At 38.6% G+C, this 20269-nt stretch overlaps 1 protein-coding gene across 4 annotated transcripts in view; it reads right to left on the bottom strand.

Annotated features, from left to right (window-relative positions):
- LOC129767838 (uncharacterized) overlaps positions 1–20269 on the bottom strand; it is a 154313-nt gene that overhangs the window by 86416 nt on the left and 47628 nt on the right. Inside the window, exon 1 of one of the 4 annotated variants that reach the window (XM_055769100.1) lies at positions 14928–15391. The exons of the other annotated variants lie outside the window; for them this stretch is intronic. The gene's annotated coding sequence lies outside the window, so the exon portion shown is untranslated. Of the gene's footprint in view, positions 1–14927; positions 15392–20269 lie in introns of those variants that run through there. 4 annotated transcript variants of the gene reach the window in all.

The following is a 20269-nucleotide window of genomic DNA, read 5'->3' as shown; positions in this document are numbered from 1 at the left end:
AGATAAACACAACAATTTGCAAGGCATTCCTCACTCAGCCTCCGAATCACGCCACCATGAATTATGTAAACATTCCTGGAAATGCTTTAGAGGCGTAAAATTAGACCCGAATTTCATTGCACATAACTTTTTTTTCCTAATCCATATAGCCAAACCCGCACGCTGTATAAACTCCACAAAATGAGGATTACAATGCCTATCCTTCCTCAAGCGGCTTCAGATCTTTAGCCTCATTACTAATTGAAAACGTGACGTGCTTATTATAAGCATGCTTGCAGGTCCCTGGAGCCTCGAAACCAGCAGAGCAGCAGCAGACGTGCCGTCCGGTGTTGAGAACGATGCGAACTGATGATTAATTTTTCATAAATAATTTTCTCAAATTCCAACACAATATTTATACGTTGGAAACTCCTCGGAATCGGAAATGCATATAAATGTGTGTGCGGTGTGTTTATGTGTACGGTGACTTCCTTTCCCCCCTGAGGGCACTGTTTTTACGGTTCGTAGCTCCTCCCAACCTTCCCTTGGCAGCCATTGAATTGAACCGTGGCGACATTAAAAATTTATGAGAATCTTTCCATCGATGCGGCACACACAAATCCAGCGAGGCACCTTCATGCTGGTCTTTCACTACGTGTTCCGTGTGAATCGCAAAAAAAACGACGTATGACATATCGTAAGGGAGCTTCGAGCAATGATAAAAATGCATTTTTCTTTGCGATCGTCATCCTCACCCAAGCATTTCCTTTGGAACAAAATAGAATGTGATCGAATAGAGAAAAAAAAGAACAAACTCAAGTGGAGGCGATTGTATTCATTCCCTCGAATCCACACAGAAAGTAAACAACCGTAAGAAAGTAATTGAATGATAATGAACTTCTTCTGGCACTTCTATTGCTTGAAATTGGACTGGCAGCCGGAAGAGCAGCAGCTCTTCGTCCGCTACCCAAAATTCGAAAGAGCAGAAGATATCAATGAAAATGAAATGCCAAAGTCAGTTCATCTAGCAGTGGGATTTGAGTTATAATGCGATTCCGTGGAAAGCAAATAAAAAAGTGTCTGTTTTTCTTGAACTTTTCATATTAAAAAAAAATCCACGTTTTTTCCCACATACATTCGAAGGGTAAAATTCGTACGCCAACTTACGCGTTGCCACACACATCATGATGGCATTAATCCGAAACCGCCTGATGCCCTCTTCCCCGAATGCAAAAGGCAAACTTTTGCAAACCTCCAAGTTTGGGGAATTCATGGGGTGTATATACGACACCCCCCACAAAATAAATTCCGTGGCTTCGCGTTGATGGGTTTCGTGGCACCACCTTGGTTTCGCAGCACGCCGCTCGTGTGTGGAACCTGGTCACTACTTTTGGGAGTGCCTATTCAGAACTAAGTGGCAATCATTCGCGTAACGGACCCTAGTTTTATGAGCCATATCGACCGGGCGTGCATGAATTGACTGTTGTTCGGCCAATTTTGACCGGGTTGAAATTTGCAAATAACTGGTCCTCTCGGCATTACGGAGGTTGGGAGCGGACAACGTCCTCCCCCTCTTCCTCCATCCGTGTCAGTAGTTCAGCGCACGGAGTGGTATATGCCAAGCGTTTGCTTCTATTTCATTTACATTGGCATTATTCCCGCCAATACCCGTTGGATTTTTTGGTTTGGGGCTGTTTTTTTGCTGCCGCCGCCGCTCACTCTCTTGTTATTTGCGTTATTTGTGGTGGGAACCTTGGCAAAGTAGTTTACTGTGGGCCACGCAATTGGCGTGACCTATTAATCAAGACAATACTCTTTGACCTGAAAATGGATGTACACAGCGGGTCAAATCGATCAGCACTTGTGTGTGTGTGATCTACATTTTCATCGAGAATGAAAAATAGAAGATAAGCTAGGGAATGCGACCATCGAATCAGAAATTATTTCAGATTAGTTTGATGTGTTTATACATCACAATTTTCGACGAAAATTGGAAGCATTCCTGTTTTCTCATAGATTTTTTCTTTCCATTTCTGTGTTTAAGTGATCTGCGTCGGTCCCTTATACCATTCACCCTAAAGACGTTTACCAAAAGCACATTTCCCCGAATTTAACAAATACCCGAATGACATTCCTCCGGATGTATCGAATATCCGGATCCACATTTATCCGAATGTAACATTTACCCAAATTAACAAGGAAAAAAAATCGTCAAATCAGGTTATGAAATTCGTCGAATCTCCGGATAATAAATAAGATTAATTCAATACAACATGAGAGAGCAACAAAAATACGAAGAATAATGAAAAATTGTAATGATATAAATTGTAGAATGTAATGAAATTTTAAACTGATGCGGAAGACTTCACTGATACTTTTCTAGAAATTAGGGTAGGTTTACTTCTTTAACCTTCCTATACACTCGAGCATCAATGATGTGGCTGAATTAGATGACTATTAAAACTGACTGAAGTTAAAGAAAAAATATTTTCTGGGGTTTTTTCACTCAATTATAACTTTTTCGGGTATTTGTTACGTTTGGGTACATATCTTTTGGTTAACTATCCTTCGGGTAAATGTTACACAATCGTTTGAATAATACTGAATGTCGGTTTGTATATTGTGACCTGTTCTTCGATCGTTTAGGAATATAAGGAATATGTGTCAGTTCCTCTGTGACATTTTTTCCGAGTTGAATTTCTGAATTTACGTTCTATTGCTGCGTTATATTTTGAGTCTCGCATATAGCATAATGCAAAATATCAATTTCTTTGTGGATGGCGCATATAACTCTATCATCTAACTATTTTTATAGATTTATCCTAATTTCAGACAGTCGTGATCTTGAACTCAAGCAGTCTTACACCATTAGGTATCAGATTTTTGTTGGAAACTGTCCGGTTTACATTAAGTATTTTTTTCTAAAGTTTTTTCGACAGTGTAAATATTTCTTAATTTTTTCTTAAAAAGTTCATCAATATTCCAAAAAAATATTTTAACCAGACAGCTGGCTTCGATGTATGTTTTTAACGTAGAACTACGTCTTTCAGGAAGTGTGCCAAATCAGAAAACAGGTCACGTTTTTATGAAATAAAGTTAACGTTAATAACTAGTTTCACAGCGAATTAATTCTGATGATTTGCATGCCAATCGAATTGGAAATCCTCCATGTTTTTTTTTGTTATGCTATACATTGCATTACGATTCATTATTCCCTTAACGGTTTCAATCCATGAAAACTGGACTACCCATGTTTGCATAGGAGACGTAATCACCAACATCATTAGTGTGAAAACGCAATTTTGTTGTTTTTTTGCCTAAATCTGTCCAGTTGCAAAAAGAGGGCCTAGGAGATTTTGCGGATTAAAACGTATTTTTCCCATTTGGAAAACGCTTACGTCTATTTAGGCGGACAATCAATCGTTTCAATGAACATTTGTTCACATAGCTAGAAGTAATCACCAGGTAGCTCTGTCTGTTGCTTTAGTATTTACATTTTCGATAATAGTCAAAACGTTTCCATCGGAAGTTTCAGTTGTTATCGGATAAAATCAAGGAGGTTTGGGAAAAAATTAGTGAAATTGCTGGAAAAGGTGCTCTGATAGTACTTTTCTCCTGGATACTCTGGGATATGATAAGAACAGCAGGCTCGTGTTTTTTCAATTAATTTAATTTGTAAAGGCAATCCGCAATGTTGGTAATTTTAGCAACATGATTTACCGTGATATCGGTAAATCATGTTGCTAAAATTCAATCGCATCAATCGCATAAAGATGGTGGAGTGACTTACGCCAACGGTATGAGTAAATGCTGAGTATGTTGAATAATTCGATGTCGAATCCGAGATGTCAAAATGCTAAGAACCAATATTATTTTAATTTTACTACTGATTTGATTGTTTCATTATCTATTTGAAGATTCAAATGCAAAAAATTTGGGTAATTATAACATTAAAAAAACACAATTGCTTCTCTTTGTTCATCGTGTACAGAAAATAGTAATTATATGAGCAATGGTTTCTTATATTTATCTATTAGGAAACACTAAGTAATAAGATACTATCGTAACAGGCCTATTGGACTCTACAAAGAATGTAATTCAAATGTAGACTCAACTGATAGCACATAATACTGATAATTGTTGATTTTTGAACGATGTATGAAAGCTGTATGGAACTACGTCTGTTATGCGGACAAACAGTGATTTTTCGGTTTTTTCAAAATTGCTCAAATGTTTTCGAACAAAAAAATGTTTGTTTGCATATTGAGCAAACGTATTACATTGCGTAGAATGCAAAACGGCGAAAAAGTGTCCCAGTGCGATTTGTGTGCTAACCCTACCCGTACCATTAATAACAAGCAACTAATACATTCGTTTCTACCCGTTTTCAACATATTTGGTATAAAAAAGCCGTCCGCGATTTGAAAACACCACTTCTTGTTGGTCATCGAAGCAGATTCGTTGCCGGTGATCGTAAAGGGTAGTGGATTGTCTTTCTCAGGAAGGAGGAGTATGGAGTAGAATTTTATTCCACAAGGGAAGGGCTCAGGGCTAAAGACGAATGAACTGAAGGAGTTTAAAGCCTCTTAAAAACAAAAATGGAATGGAATGGAACCACAATTGCGAGCGAACTAGTAAGCATGAAACAACGAGCGGACATCATTCATGCCTAATGCCGATTTTTCAAACATATAGACAAAGTTCGATACAAGAATTGAATGAATGAATGATATTGCGAAACACATTCACGACACATCCTCGAAGAATAGGAAGCCCTCTGTTTGAAAGTGTGCTACTATAAAGGGGTTCCAGCAGCATAAGGAATATTTTTATGCTAGTGCAGATATGGAAGAGTATCCAGAATTTTTATGCTAAATTTCAGCTCAATCGGACTCAAGGGAGAGTGGCGCAAAGCGGTCAAAGTTTGAGTTTTTTGAAATTCGAAGAATCTTCCAAGGGGGGAGTAAAGGAAATCAGGGGTTTCGAAAAAAAAAACTTTTTGATGCCAAATGTCTTAAAATGTCTTGTCATGGAACGTCGAGATTTACAGTTATCTCGAAATAAAATGTTTTTTTTCCAAAATCGACTTTTTAGATGGAAAAACGACCGAGCACCGAAAAAAAAATTTTTTACTAAACATTTTTTTTTTTACTAAAATGACGTTTCATGCATTTTTATGACATTTGGCATCAATATTTTTTTTTTCGAAAACTCCCATTTCCTTTACTCTCCCCGTGGGCGATTTTTCGATTTTCGAAAAACTCAAACTTTGACCGCTTTGTGCCACTCTCCCTTAAGTCCGATTGAGCTGATATTCTGCATAGGGTGTTTTTTCGAAGTGGTGAACATTTTTAAGAGGTAACTTTTTAAAATTCGATATGACCATTTTCATTGGCACTCTAACGGACATACACTGCATTTATTTAGATACAACGTATCTTCCATGGAGGTATGCTTTCAAATTCCAATACGAAAACCTTACTGTTGCAAGCTCTGGGGTTCGATCACTCCTCAAGCAGAATATAGGAGTAAAAGTGTTTAAAGGTGCGAGAATGTTCTGATCCGAGTTGGCAGCGCAGTTCAGTCGTAGAGTGAGGAAGGTACCAAGTGAACGAGGAGCGTTGATAGCTTTCGACGATTCTCTTCATCAGTAATTTGTTATAGAAGAATCCAAAGATGCTGGCATATACGTGATATACGAATCAAATGGAGCTACTGCTTTCTGCTCGCGCAGCTCTGTGCAAACATTCTGTGCAAAGATTGATAGTTGTTGAATGGAACCAGGGTTTGCTATGAAGTATGTTGTGCACAGATAACAAACGCAGTTTTATCCGGCACATCGGCACAAGTAGACAAATACATGATATATTTATATTGTCAGACATAGTGGGCTCTCAGTACGAACAGGCAGCACAGACGTAGCGGAGGTGTTTGTTTTTGAAGCGAGAAGGCTGATTCGCGTTGACGACATTAAGTTTTCTACCACGAGTTGGGATAGCAGTAGTAAAAAGTAGTAGTAAAAAGAACTAACTTACTAAAAAGTTATTTCAAAAATTTCGATGCATTCTATAATAATATCCGGAGCGATACACAAGCGGATTAAATAATATAATTTCGTAGTTCTACGTCTGAAATGCGGTTGTGCCCTAGATTCAACCCATTAAATTTTTTTTAAATTGTAATTTGTGTAGTCTCCAACCTACGTATATAGTTGTGAAGGTTGGGGAAGAGTCGGGTAATTAGGCTTGGAAATGCTCTAGCGTAAACCAGTGATTTCCAACCGGTAAGGGATTTGGAAATTGGATCATTAAAAGCAGGAATTATATTGCACATTTGATTTGCTTCGAAGATGATAATGATTAGCAAAAATTGCCACAGAAACTTTTTTGGATACACTAAAATTTGCGATCCTCGGTAAAAATTCCCAAATCTGAAATGTAATGTACAATTGAACAATTTCGCAATGTTTCAAAGACTTTCGTCAGTGAATGATAATGGAACAGACGACGAAACAGTAATGAAGACAATAAAAAATGGTATTGTACAGCATTTGTCATGACTTTTTACAAGTTAAACTTGAACCATATTTTCCTTATATCAAAGAACAAGATTTGGACATGGTTTGAAACCCCTATCCGACTAGCAGTGACGAAAATTTCGTATCAATTTCAGAACAAGCTCATCGATCTACAAATGATCGATTCTCTGACATGCTGAATAAACGTTACGAGTGTTGTTATCTTTTGCGTAGTTTTTATGTGAATCTGGATTTTCTATAATGCTGGTGCTGGAAACAAAACACCGTAACAGAGTGGATATCGAAGATGATATGAGGTGTGTTTTTCGACAACGTTCTTTAGAGTTACGATTTTAACGGAAATCGTCCGGGCGCAGGTGCCATACTGACTTGACAAACTTTGTATCAAATCAAATTTGTTGCGAATATAACTTAAAAATCACTGGCGTAAACGATGTATTGATATGTATCAAGACAACAGCAAACATAATAATAATAATGAAACTTAATTTAAGATTAACGCTAGATTAACTCGGAAGTAAAACAATATTGCCTTGCCTTGAAAGAAGGTAGTCCCAATAAATCGAGAGTTTTTTTTTATCCCATTTATTTATTTAAGGCTCATTAGCATTTTAGATGTAACAGAGCCGAATTTTAATGGTGTACATGTCACATGGTTATCATATCTATAATTAGCACATTACACAGTTGTCATTCGCCAGTATTCCTTCTATACCATTACATTTGGTACATTTACACAGTAGCCTTTTAGGCGTAAGAGTATTCTTTCTGTTCTTCCATTATCCAGTTAGACAACCGGACAGCGGGGACAGTTGATTGATCATTGTTGAGTTATTTATAGAACAGCAGCCCGATGTGTCTTGCAGAGCAGAGCAGTTGTATGGATGGATCGATCTTATTTCGACCGTGGATCGATCTCCATCGCTGATGATTGTTGCGTGGACGTAGCTATTCTGTAACAACACAAAGATGGTCAATGAGGGCCCCGAGTTTTGAACTCACGATCGATCGCTTACTAAGCGAACGCGCAACCAATGTGGCTACGGAGATCCCCAAATCGAGAGTTGTGTAGTGTAATTTTTCCTCGTGATTAAACATAGTACGACAATGTTGTAGTCCCAGTTATTTGAAACATCTTGGTAGTACAATGTTTTTTTTTCTATATCTTGAAATAACCGAGCCTTTTTTCAAAATTGCGTTAGGGTCACCATGAAAAAAAACCCTAACATGTTTTTTTGCTCTAACTTTTATATTTCGAACTCTACATACAAACTGTCTTCGGACGACTTTTATAGCTTACTAACACAAACATTTTGTTTGTACTTATTGAATTATATATATTTAAATGGGGCTATTTTTACTAATAAAATGTTCCAACTATAGAACCTATTTTATTGTTGTAAAGCTTTCTATTTAAGCTGTGCGCAATCAGCTTTACACGAGTTCCATCTACACTCTGTCCAACTTCTATAAGACCAGGTGATGATCTTGCTGCTTTGTGTCATTATAAATAAACAATGCTTCAACTTATATTTTAGTGTGAACGTATTGGTGACTTCCATACACTGCATGATTTTCATATGCGTGTGTGCAAGCGCTTAGCGTAAACCAAAGGTTTTGTATTTTCCAAGTGTCAAGTTTTTATAAGACCAGTTACATTTTTTCATTGTTTTAGTTGTTTCGATCAATAAATCTGGAAAATGCCGAAGGGAAAAATGATCACGGAGCGAAAAAAAAGACAAATCGATGCATATAACCAAGAAAATATTGGTATCTGAGAAATTTCTCGTCGGATGGGACGATCCCATCAAGTAGTGCTCAATTATTTGACGAATCCTCAAGGATACGGTAAGAAGGAGAGAGCTACACGTAAATCGAAGCTCTCTGACCGGGATAAGCGGAAAATAGCTAAAACAGATTCGAATACCTCAAAATCGCTTATGCAAATAAAGCAGTATTTCAATTTAAATGTTACTCGGGTGACAATTCGTCAAATTTTGGTAAAAAATCCTCACATAAAGAAGGCTAAAAGGTTAAACCTTCTCATCTCATACCATCTCACATCGGAAGACGTCTGAGTTTTGCCAAAACTCACATGAACCGACAGTGGGACATGGTATGTTGTGACGAAGAATGTTTTCAAAAGAATACATTTTGCTATATACCATCACGAAAAGTTCTTCAATGTATAGATTATCTTTACTGACGAAAAAAAGTTCCATTAGGATTGTCTTGATGGTTTCAACGGGTACTGGCGTGATTTAAGGGAGAAGGAACAGAATTTTTCAACCAGGAATTTTGGTGGAGGCTCGTGCATGGTTTGGGTGGGATTCGGAAAGCTCAAGACAGCTTTCACATCATTCAAGAATTACATACATATTCTGGAATCCTATCTCCTACCGTTTTTACGTGGATATCGTCACAAAAAACAGGAAGTGGGTTATATCTATGGTATAACCGCAAGGGTGACGTAGGACTATCGTTGATTTAGAGATCATTTGTTTGAAGTTGAATCTAAATTCATTCTGACTGATTTGGGGGACTTCGAAAACGAGAGCGTTACGTTGGAGGCACAAGGTTTTATGCATCCAATATTGGATACGGAAATATCCTACTGATGGGGAAGAATAATCTTCAGAAGCTATCCTGTTAATTGCGATTGCTTGAAAAATCACAAAACCAAATGTATTTGGTCACAGTGTTACATGGATAGAAAACATTAAAATAAACTCTTTCACATGAATGTAATTTTAAATTCCCAGAGGAACTGGCAGATTATTTTCAGTAACGATTAGATATTTCCACATTTTCCTCGATACTGGAAGCCCACCAGTGGTTAATGCTAACTCGATAACCATCTGTTAATAGCACTTGATTGAAATATATTTAGTCACAGTGTTACATGGATAGAAAACATTGAAATAAACTCTTTCACATGAATGTATTTTTAAATTCCCAGAGGAACTGGCAGATTATTTTCCAGATCTTTCTCGATGTTGAATGGCATCCAAACGGAAAGAATTCCGCGCGTGTATGTGTGTGTGTGTGTGTAGCGGCTGCTTCGAGATCTTCCCGGGGAACCGTTTGTGGCATCACTCTCCTCCTGATGGATTCCCTTCTGGCCTAAGGTGCACAAACAGGCTCTTGGTGACCTCGTTCATCCGCGCTTTCATGATAAATGAAGAGCTCCACCACAACAGCGACAGCATGCACCAATCGCAGTTCAATTTAAACTGAGTGGATTTCCGAGCGGCGCTCGCTTATATACCGATTGGTGATTTCAATAGCCTGTTTTGAAAGCAATTTTAAGACTATTGAAACAAGTTTTAGGATCAGAAAGTAACAAGTATAGAACGCGTAGACATTTTATCTTTCGAATGAAGTGTTTATCATACCATTTCGTTCAGTTGTTTAGGAGCTATTAACGCTCAAAATCTCGGTCTCCGGCGTAACGCTTTCGTTTTCGAAACTTTGATTTTACACCCCGGTATAGAAAGTAAAGACGTAGTCCTACGTCAAAAATCACATTCCATCAAAACAATGCTACTATTCATATCAGCAAGGAAACTAAGTAATGGATTATGGCCCAAAACTATTTTTTTTGGACTGGCCGACTCGTTCTCCAGACTTGAATCCTGTTGAAAATCTCAGGGGGCTCCTTGTACGCAGAATCTACACTGAGGGAAAACGGTACATCACAATTGAAGAGCTCAAGGTCGCAATTTCGGAAACATGGGAAAATATCGAGAAATTCGTTCAGCAGCATTTGGTAAATAGTATTCGAACACGAATTTAACATGTTATTAGCCTGAATGGCAAGGTTGCCAATTATTAACATGTGAATCAGTCGATCGTTTTGAATTTTTCATTGATAATACTTATGAATTTTGAAATGGTCTTATAGAAACTGGACAGCTGAAATTATCATATTTAAGCACAATACATAAACAAAAAAACTCTTTTGAACGAAATTGACGTTAATTATACTTTATTCTAAGCATTAAACAATGTACGAATGTATCTTTTTGAAATTCTAACTGTTTGTGTTGCAACGAAATAGAATCAGGGTGGTCTTATAGAAGTTGACAAGAGTGTATGACCATTATGACGGGAAAACGGGACTTCACTAGCTTCTCGTTACAATTCATCGATGTTGATCCACGCTGGATATAGCCTTCTTTCCCACATTTCCAACATCGACTCTTTAAAAAACAATTGTCGAGCGGCTGCAATACGAGGACCTTGCACAACGGCGTTCTTGTAGCTTTTGACGTAGGATTACGTCTTTCGGGAACATATTGGGGTACAAATTGAAAATCGAAAATCGAGCACATCGTGAAAGTTGTCCAATTTCAAACGCTTATTGCTCAGTCATTTCATGATGGATTGATGAGATTTTTGCGTCAATCTATTTCGGCACTCCATAACAGTTTTTTACATAGGATCAAATAATATATGTCATGAAACTAACTATCGAATAATTGGAAAATCTCAACCCCTCTCCTAACGGAAATACCCACTTCTGATTGGTCGAAATTGACGACACATGCGACGGCTCATGTACTTACAAATATTGGTCAGTTATTTCCTGATATTTGCATCAACCGACCTGAGCACTTCATAACAGTTCATTACAATTGATAAAATAATATATCATATGAGACTAACTAGCAAACAATCGAAAAATCTCCAAACGGAAATACCTCGTTCTGATTGGTCCAAATTGAAGATACGGAGAAATCGGCACATCAAAGTAGAGGGAACTTTTGTTCTCACCGAAGTGTATTCCCTAACAGAGACATCAAAACCAAGCTGCCTGGGGGAAATCGGCATTGCAATTACATGAAAGTAGGGGGACCTTTTGTTTCCACTGACATGTATTCCCTAACAGAGATTTAAAATCCAAGGTGTCTGGGGTAAATCAGCATATAAATACCCTCGTGATCGATAGTTTAACTAACGGCGCGCACAAATGGATAGTGCTCATTGTAACTAGCGTGGGAATTGCTGATTGCATACGTGCTGGCGAATTAGTAGGGAGCGATGAATGAGTGCTTTTGTTTTATTTTCGTTCCAGTAAGAATCTTTCGGTTGAAGAATGCTATTTCAATGAAATGAATAGAACTTATGTTGGATAGAATATAAATCAAATTCAAATTTGAAACTTTTATGTTGGTTGCTTCGTCAAATTTCATATCAATGTCCAATTGAAATTCGCATTGAGGCATGTAGCATCGTGTTCCGTTGAGTTTAAAGCGAAAATGGAAATGGGCTGAGTAAACACTCAGAAAGTAAAAATTATAAATCAAATTACCTTTTCCATTTCAAATTCTCTCTAATAAAATAATACTTTTTGCAGATGAGAAAACTTGATAATTGTGTTCGATAATGATAATTATCTTATATTACTTTGATGAGTTTTTTTTCTTCATTTCATCCATACATAACACAGGAGCCAGCTCGTCCAGGGCCACAGAAGGCGGCTTTCATCGTATCTCATTCCATTTAGGCATCTTCTATCGTGATATGCACCATAAAATGACTAATCATCTTTCTATCATTATCACTCGGTTATGGACATTGATGGAGTGAACCAAGAATATCTAACAACCAAACAAAACGGCCCGTTTCAGGGCCACCAAATCACTATCGAAGAGTTTAACAATGTAATTCATCAAACATATTCTAAATCAGCACGTAACGGATAATCTAACGGAATCCTACGTCAACTATGCGGTCGTGTCTCGGACACAACCCTCCTGTGACTTTTTTCTTAAAAATAGCGAGGAGCGGCAGTTTGTCAGCAAATGTGCAGACAGATCACTTCCACTAGGTGCCGGGACTCAGTGTCCTATTTGACCGCTTTTGAAATCGAAGTCGATGCAAAAATTTTGAATATTTTTGTTTCGTCAAAGTAACAGATTATCTTTGTGCAGAATTTATTGTAGTTTCCAAAACTGCCTTTCGATTTTCTGTGCGATGGTTTTTTTTATTGAATGATTCATCATCAAAGACGAAGGGGTAATTTTTCATTCAAACTTGAATATCTCTGTATGGGAAGGTCCTACAGGAACTTTCTAGGAACCAAATGAAAGCTGGTTGATGAGGGTAATTGGATTTGCTGTTGAGTTTACCATTGAGTTTAGCAAAAATTTGTGTTAGTCCAGAAAATCTTTTTTTCATTTCTTCCGGATAATGTTGTCCATTACACCTACACAGAGCAGGATCAAACTATATACGTAAAATATTCTAATAGCTAAAAGTTGTAGCTTCAAAATGATGTACATCCCATCGATATGCGGACGCGATTTTTTACGAAGTTACAGCATATCAAAAATCACTTAAAATTTCCGACTTCGCACTCTGTTTCTCTAATTTTTTGTAGAGTGTATTTTACAAGTGAAAAACTGCAAAAACGAACATTTTGCATTAGAAACGGAACTGCTCCGCAGAAAATATACGTCACAAATATCCTCCCGGGGTTTCCCTTTCTTGCCGAGGAGTTTCCGTTGAATTATTTTTACAAATAAAAAAGCAACTAATTATTTTTGATTATCAATTTCGACCTTTTGATATTTTTTGTTTTCATTATATTTACAGCGCATTATTTCAATCACTATTGAAAAGACTCATACACGAACCTCGTGAGCTAATGTAATGCCAACATACTTTTTTTCAGAGTAAAATAAGAGACGATACTAAAACTTCAAAAAATTATCAAATTATCAAACACTCAAACCGAACATCTTTTGACCAAATGTTCTCCATTCGCTCCCACCATACGACTCCTCGAATTAGCGTCCAATTACCAACGGAAAGTCGGATTTCGTGACACACTCTGTTCAAACATGCACACACGTACATTTCGGGCACAGTTCATGAACGTTCGCATAATTTAGAAACGAAAAATCGTTTGACTTAACCACACTAAACAAGATTATATCGATTTGTTGTGTGTACAAGAACTGAGGTTGAACCTAAAAGCGATAATAAATGAGTGTTTTTTTCCTACTCCACAATATTGTTGGGGGCGTAATGATGAATCGCTGTTTGCTATATGGAAAGAGAGAGCCTTTCTCCCAGCGCGACGATGGTGGGACGAAATTTTGTAGAAAATATCTTCCGCATGATGAGCGATTGGGTTTCGTTCGTGTCCTATGTTGAAACCTACCATCGGATGTGGCAAATCAGTACGTTTACCATGCTTCCACATGCTCGTTTTCCACGCTTCCACAAATCCACACTTCATTCCAGACCGAGGAAAGAAGGCTCATATCAGCGAAGTGATTCAATTTACATGTTTCGCTTCGAAGGTATCTTCGTTCGTCGTAGTTTACAGTCGCAGAAAAAAAAAATCTGGTTTTATCCAATTACCACAACGCTCGCACTCTCACTTGAATTATCATAATTCAAACAAACGCAATTACTCCTATCTCTCTTAAACGGTGTCGCCAACAGTAATGGAACATATACTCATCGTCATCGTTATGCGTTTAACCACTTTTTCAACGCCCATTGGAATGCAGCGACGCGGTGATTCAACCAGTAGTGCGATTAATCTCAGCACAGGGTTACAAGATGAAATAAGTGAGATTGTAATGAATCGCACAGGCAAATATGGTAAAGGGAAAAATTGTCTGACATCCCCGCTCTCCTCACCATTACTGCTGCTGCGGACGATCCATTATCTGACTTCTTTCCGTCTGAAACTCGGGCAAGATTTGATTAAAAAAGTTGAACTTTCATCTCGTTCTCACAGCCCCCACCTCGAACCCCTCAGTCGGCCTATCGACATCGTCATTATCATTATCATCAGCCGTAAATTCAACAATAACAACGGCTTCAACCTTAGCGCCAGCACCACCTGAATGTGCTCTGAATGTGAGGAAGGTTTTTCCTGTTTCCACCCGTTTGAATCACTGCTGCTACTTTGAAATTCTTTCCATCGGAACATAAGACTCACTCGGGGATTCTGTTCTGTTCTGTTCTGTGTTTTTTTTTTATCTTTTTCGCTTACCGCAACAGAGCTAACAGAACACCGTTCGTTCGCGAATCTCTGAAACCTGTGTTCTGCACCAAGTAGGTGATTTTTGGTTAGTAATATATTCCATCGTGATTTCATCTTCCCGCACTTTCCACAGATGTAATAATGCTTTAAGTCCCTCGGTGCTACCGAAACTTTTATAGCCCCATAATTGGCCGAACATATCAACTCCAGAATCTGACCACCAGGTATTTCACCTCATTCCACCTCATACATTGAGGTTAAATGAACCACCACTGGGCACTATGTTTGCCTTCCTTAATCACTCACGCACACACGCCGTAACGATCCACGCTCACATATATTCCCCTCACATGCAGACATAGAATGCAGGACATATTTTATTCAAATTGAGCATATTTTCACCTCTTTGTTTGCACTCCATTTGTACAGGTGTGCACCGAATAACCAGAAAACGTACACTTTCCGTTGCGACGACGATGTGCTTGGTTCCCCCGATGCAACACAGAAGAGGTGGAAATCGTGCAGTCCTCTGCAAAAATTCTCAACTAATTGCAAACACACTTATTCTTTCCTATACACCACTTTGTGCAAGTTGTTGCCTCATCTTGTTCAAAAAACTCTGGCTGCTTGTTGCGCGTGGAAAAGCTTAACGCAAACCGCTGCAAATTAGTGAATGACGACCGGGACACAAGAAAGAATTATTGACACCAAAAAACGGCTTTGCTTTTCACAGGAAATCTGGTAAAGCGGAAAAAAGTGATAACACAGAAACTAGCCAGCGAATGGATACACTACACAAAAACACCTCCGAGCGAGAACTTTCCTGTATTCCTACTACTCTAATGAAGCGGTTCAGCTCAACTGTTGCTTACGTTCTACGGTCGACTACGCGACCTTTTCGGCGAGAGCAGCGGTTCGCTGCCGTTTATGGCACACATCGCTCAGCTCGCACACACCTACACCGAAAAACGCTCCAGCCAGTGTGGTGATCCAAGTAAAGCATCCAGCAGGTTTTTAGCTCAATCGTCGGATGGTACGGCCCAAGCGTGCGGCCGCTTTGGTTCGTTGTATGAACTGACTTGCTGGCTGGCTGTTACTCTGGCGACGGGAGCTTTTTCTCTTTTGTGTACACATTTGTTGCTGTTGATGGTGGCTGGCCTCATACCATCAACAGCGTAAAAGCTCCTTTGTCTGTGTGATGTTTTTTTTTTGGAAAATAAAAAAGGTAATACCAGAACCTCCAAACGATAGCAGCGCAACATAGGCTCTCACGCGCGAGCTCTTGAGCCCCAAAAGAGCAGCCCGCGCTGCGAGAGAACGGAGCGACCTGTCGCCGAAACCATGGGCTCTGTGCGTGAGCCTGTGTCTGTGAGATCGGAACTGCATGCTGTTGCTGCTGATATAGCCACCGTCGCCGCCACCGTCGCCACTGCCGCACATGGCTACCTGTATTAGGAGACCGTTGCTAATTTTATTTCACCTCTGTATCTTCGTGCTTAATCCAGCGGAACCCGGGTAGAATGGCGGCACTGCTCTGATAACAGCGTTTGTTAGGATTGGTCTGAGCGAAAGAGTTCAAATTGTGATTTAATTCATCATTCACTTCATTCAGGTGTAAATGGTGATCGTGATCTTGGTAATAGGAGTACCGGTAAGTTTATCGTTTTTTTTGCAAAAATTAATGCTTTATACTGCAAAAAGGGTTACAAATTTAATATTCAAAGTATTGCCCATCGCTAGTCACAACTTTTTCCCATCTTTCTGGCAATTCACGGATCCCTTTGCGGAAATAATCGGTCGGTTTAGCGATGAGCAATGTCTGGAGAACACGGCAGGTGGGATAGGACCTCCCATTTCAGCGTTTCCAAGTATGTTTTGTCAGGTTTCGCGACATGCGGCCGAGCATTGTCGTGCTGCAACATAACTTTATCGTGTCTTTGCTCGTATTGTGGCCGATTTTCCTTCAGTGCACGGCTCAAACGCATCAATTGTCGTCGGTCCTTCGTAATGGTTTCATTCGGTTTTAGCAGCTCATAGTACACCACACCCAGCTTGTCCCACCAAATAGACAGCATAACCTTCTAGCCGTGAATATTCCGCGCGGCCGTCGATGTTGATGCATGGCCGGTGTATCCATACGTTGCCCGACGTTTAGGATTGTCGTAATGGACCCACTTTTCATCGCCACTAACGATTCGATGCAAAATAACCCTTTCTTTTATCACGTTAGAGCAGTTGTTCGCACGTGAAAAACGGCGTTCGCCGTCTCGTGGCTTCAATTCATACGGCACCCAATATCCTATCTTTCGGATCATTCCCATTGCTTTTAAACGATCGGATATGGTTTGCTAAACTACTCCGAGTGTATCTGCTAGTTCTTGTTGCATTTCTGACGGATCTTGATCGAGAAAAGCCTCCAATTCTTCATCTTCAAACTTTTTTGGCGGTCCGGAACGTTCTTCGTGTTCCAAGTCAAAATTACCACTTTGAAACCGTGCAAACCACGTCTGACACGTTCGCTCAGTTGGAGCATGGTCACCATAAACTTCCACCAAAATGCGATGACTTTCCGCAGCTTTTTTCTTCGTATTGAAGTAATGTTGTAACACTCCCCGCAAAAACACTCTCGTTGGTACGCAATTCGACATATTCGAAGTGGCAAAAAACTATGTTGTTTACGCTTCAACTTTTTGACATATACTGAAAAAGACGTGCAATAACAGTAGCTTTCCAACGAATGTCTGGAAATTTGATTCACTGGAATAATAAACAAGTTACGCCATCTGCTGTAAAACCGAAGAAACTTACCGGCACACCTTATAGTATTAAACTATCGTAAGAAAAGTTGTAATTGAACAAGTCTATATTCTAAACAAATGTACACTGATGGGCACAAAAAAAACACCTCCATTTGAAATCAAAGTGTTCCAATTTGTTTTTGACGTAGAACTACGTCTTTCAGGAAGGGTGCCAAATCAGAAAACAGGTTACGTTTTTATGAAATAAAGTTAACGTTAATAACTATTTTAATTGTGAACGAGTTCTCATGATATGCATACCAATCGAAAATTCTCTAAGATTTGTCTGATATGCTATACGAGGGTCACTATTTATATTTCGGGAATAGGAACAAAAACAAATAGTTAAGCTGCGAATATATTTTTATTGTTTTTCAAAGTACTCGCCACGATGATCGATACACTTTTGCATGCGCTTAAACCAATTTTCAAAGCATTTATTCCAATCGACACGAGCCTTTTTTTGAGCGATTGTCAAATTATGTGGGATCCAACGTGAACATAATTTTGGCACAACTAAGTGTTCATGTAAAATCGCATATATGCTGGTGGAACTAATGCTTAGGGATGCCTCAATCTCACAATAGGTTACATGACGATCTTGCTTAATCATTTCGTGCACAGCGTCGATGTTTTCTGGCACTACAGTCGATTTTGGACGACCTTCACGAAACTCGTCGGACAGCGAACTACGACCACGATTGAATTCACTATACCAGCGATACACAGTAGTTTTTGATGGAGCTTCATCGCCAAAAGTCAAATTAGGTTGATTGACGCACTCTTGTTGTGATAATCCACGTCGAAAGTCGTAAAAAATCATCGCACGAAAATGTTCACGATTAAGTTCCATTTTTTTGCCGAGACCAACTTTCAACTAAATATAAAATAAACAAATAGCGTCCGTATGACAAAATGTTCTGAGTACGTATATCGTCAAAAATGTCAAACTTTACGATGGAACCGTCAGATGGACTCACATGACATCAGTGTTGCCAATTCCCGAAATATAAATAGTGACCCTCGTACATTACAATTCGCTAATCTCTAAACGGTTTACATTCATGAAAACTGGAAGAACTTCCTTTTCCCCATACATTTGTTCTGCCGATTGGTGTGCTAATCCTACCCGTATTTCGAATGCTTATAACTCGAACATTTTTTAACAGATTGGAAAGATGTTTGCATCAATTGATAGGAAATATTTCTACGCGTATATCACAATTAATAAAATGTTATTTTTCATGAGATGAACAATTGAATTACGGTAAAATGTCAAGCGTTATCTAACACGGACTTCTAAATTGATGTGCCTGGGGGAATCCGCTTTGTCAAAACATACAAGTTCGTACTCGTTTGTCGTTGTGTAGACCGGAATATGTTTCCCTAAAATGTACTTTTAACCTGAGAAGCCTGGGAAAATAGTTATTTCAGATACTAGAGGTGAATTAACTTTCACGGTTCGAGAACCACGTAAACATAAGATGTGCAATAATTTCAGAGGGTAATGTAAAATGTAAAATACAATGATCGTTTGACAATTCTTCCGTCCCCATATTTTGGTAGTCCTAGGGATCATATCAAACCTAAAAGGACGTTCATCAAATTTATTTGTAACGAAGAACATAATCTATTGCAAAAATTTCGATGCATTCTAAAATAATATTCGAAGTGGTAAACAAGGGGATTGCATAATATAATTGCGTAGCTCTACGTCGAAAATATGCGGTGGTGTCCTAGATACAACCTCTCACAATTTTTTTTCAAACTTTTCACTATTCCAGTCCATACTACGTAAAAGTGACTGATTAGTAGACCGTTTTCTCATTTCAGTATCGTTGATTTATTTTTTTAGAAAAACAAATGACAATGACAGTATGACAAAAAAAATCCACTTCATGGTTTATTTAAAAAAAGACGGGTGGGTAATGTCGGGGACATAACCGGAGTGACGTAGGACTATACAAAGGGGACAGCTTTTTCTAAATATATATTTTAAATATATTGTTTTTTCTGAAGGCTTTGTCCCTATTAAATGTTCAACGCCGGGCATCTTTTGGCGTATACACATATCGTACAATCAAAATGATGGCTGTGATAGGGAATGCATAGGTAGTCCTCAGCTCATTCACTATCATATATTTCACTATTGAGCACATTACCGTACCTTAAACTGTGGTTTCGGAGACGAATGAATTGTAAGATTTGTAGTCTCTGCGAACAAAGTAAATAGAAATGAAAAAGAACTGAGGTTTTGGAGACGAACTCTACGATCTGTTGAGAAATAAACGAGCTATAAGCGTTCTGAAAAACCAACAGTAAATACAGGGACGGATGACCTTCGGATTAAAGTCCTTTAAAATAAGAACAGAGTAGCACGAAATACATAGCTCATCATGTTGCTCCTTAGTTATTTTTTTCTATACAATGCAGATGTAACGTCAGTCAATTTTCAACATCAGTTATCAACCAAAGAAAGCAGTTCTTGCTATTGAGAAAATTCGTTAATGCAATCCTGCATACAATGTGTTGTAATTTGAAGCCACTTTTAATTCGGAAACCATATATGGGTTTGTGAAAACTGAATGATCAATTTAAAAGACCCTAACCACCAATAATCTCAAAAACAAGCATAAACAAAATAATTCAGTTCATATTATATGTCATATTATGTCACTTTAGAATGCATTGGTATTGTGAATAACTTTTAATAACTCTTCTTTGAAAGGGTCAATGGCCCTGAAAAGCGCCGTGTTTTACGGTGGCTGGTTTTGCCACCAAAGCAGTCTGTATAAACAAACTTTTTCCTTCTTCTACCTGCTGCCGTTTTGCGATTGCGTTTGTCACTCGCTGGAACTAGTTGTTGCCACCGAACCGAATGTGGTATGTTCTGTAGGCGGGTTTTCTTATTGTCGTGAGCAGCTTTGCAAGCCAACTCGAGCACTC

Source organism: Toxorhynchites rutilus, chromosome 1 (genome assembly GCF_029784135.1).
Source record: "Toxorhynchites rutilus septentrionalis strain SRP chromosome 1, ASM2978413v1, whole genome shotgun sequence".
Classification (NCBI taxonomy): Eukaryota; Metazoa; Arthropoda; class Insecta; order Diptera; family Culicidae; genus Toxorhynchites; species Toxorhynchites rutilus.
The sequence above is the reverse complement of the archived record's forward strand: the minus strand, read 5'-3'. Positions and strand labels throughout refer to the sequence as shown.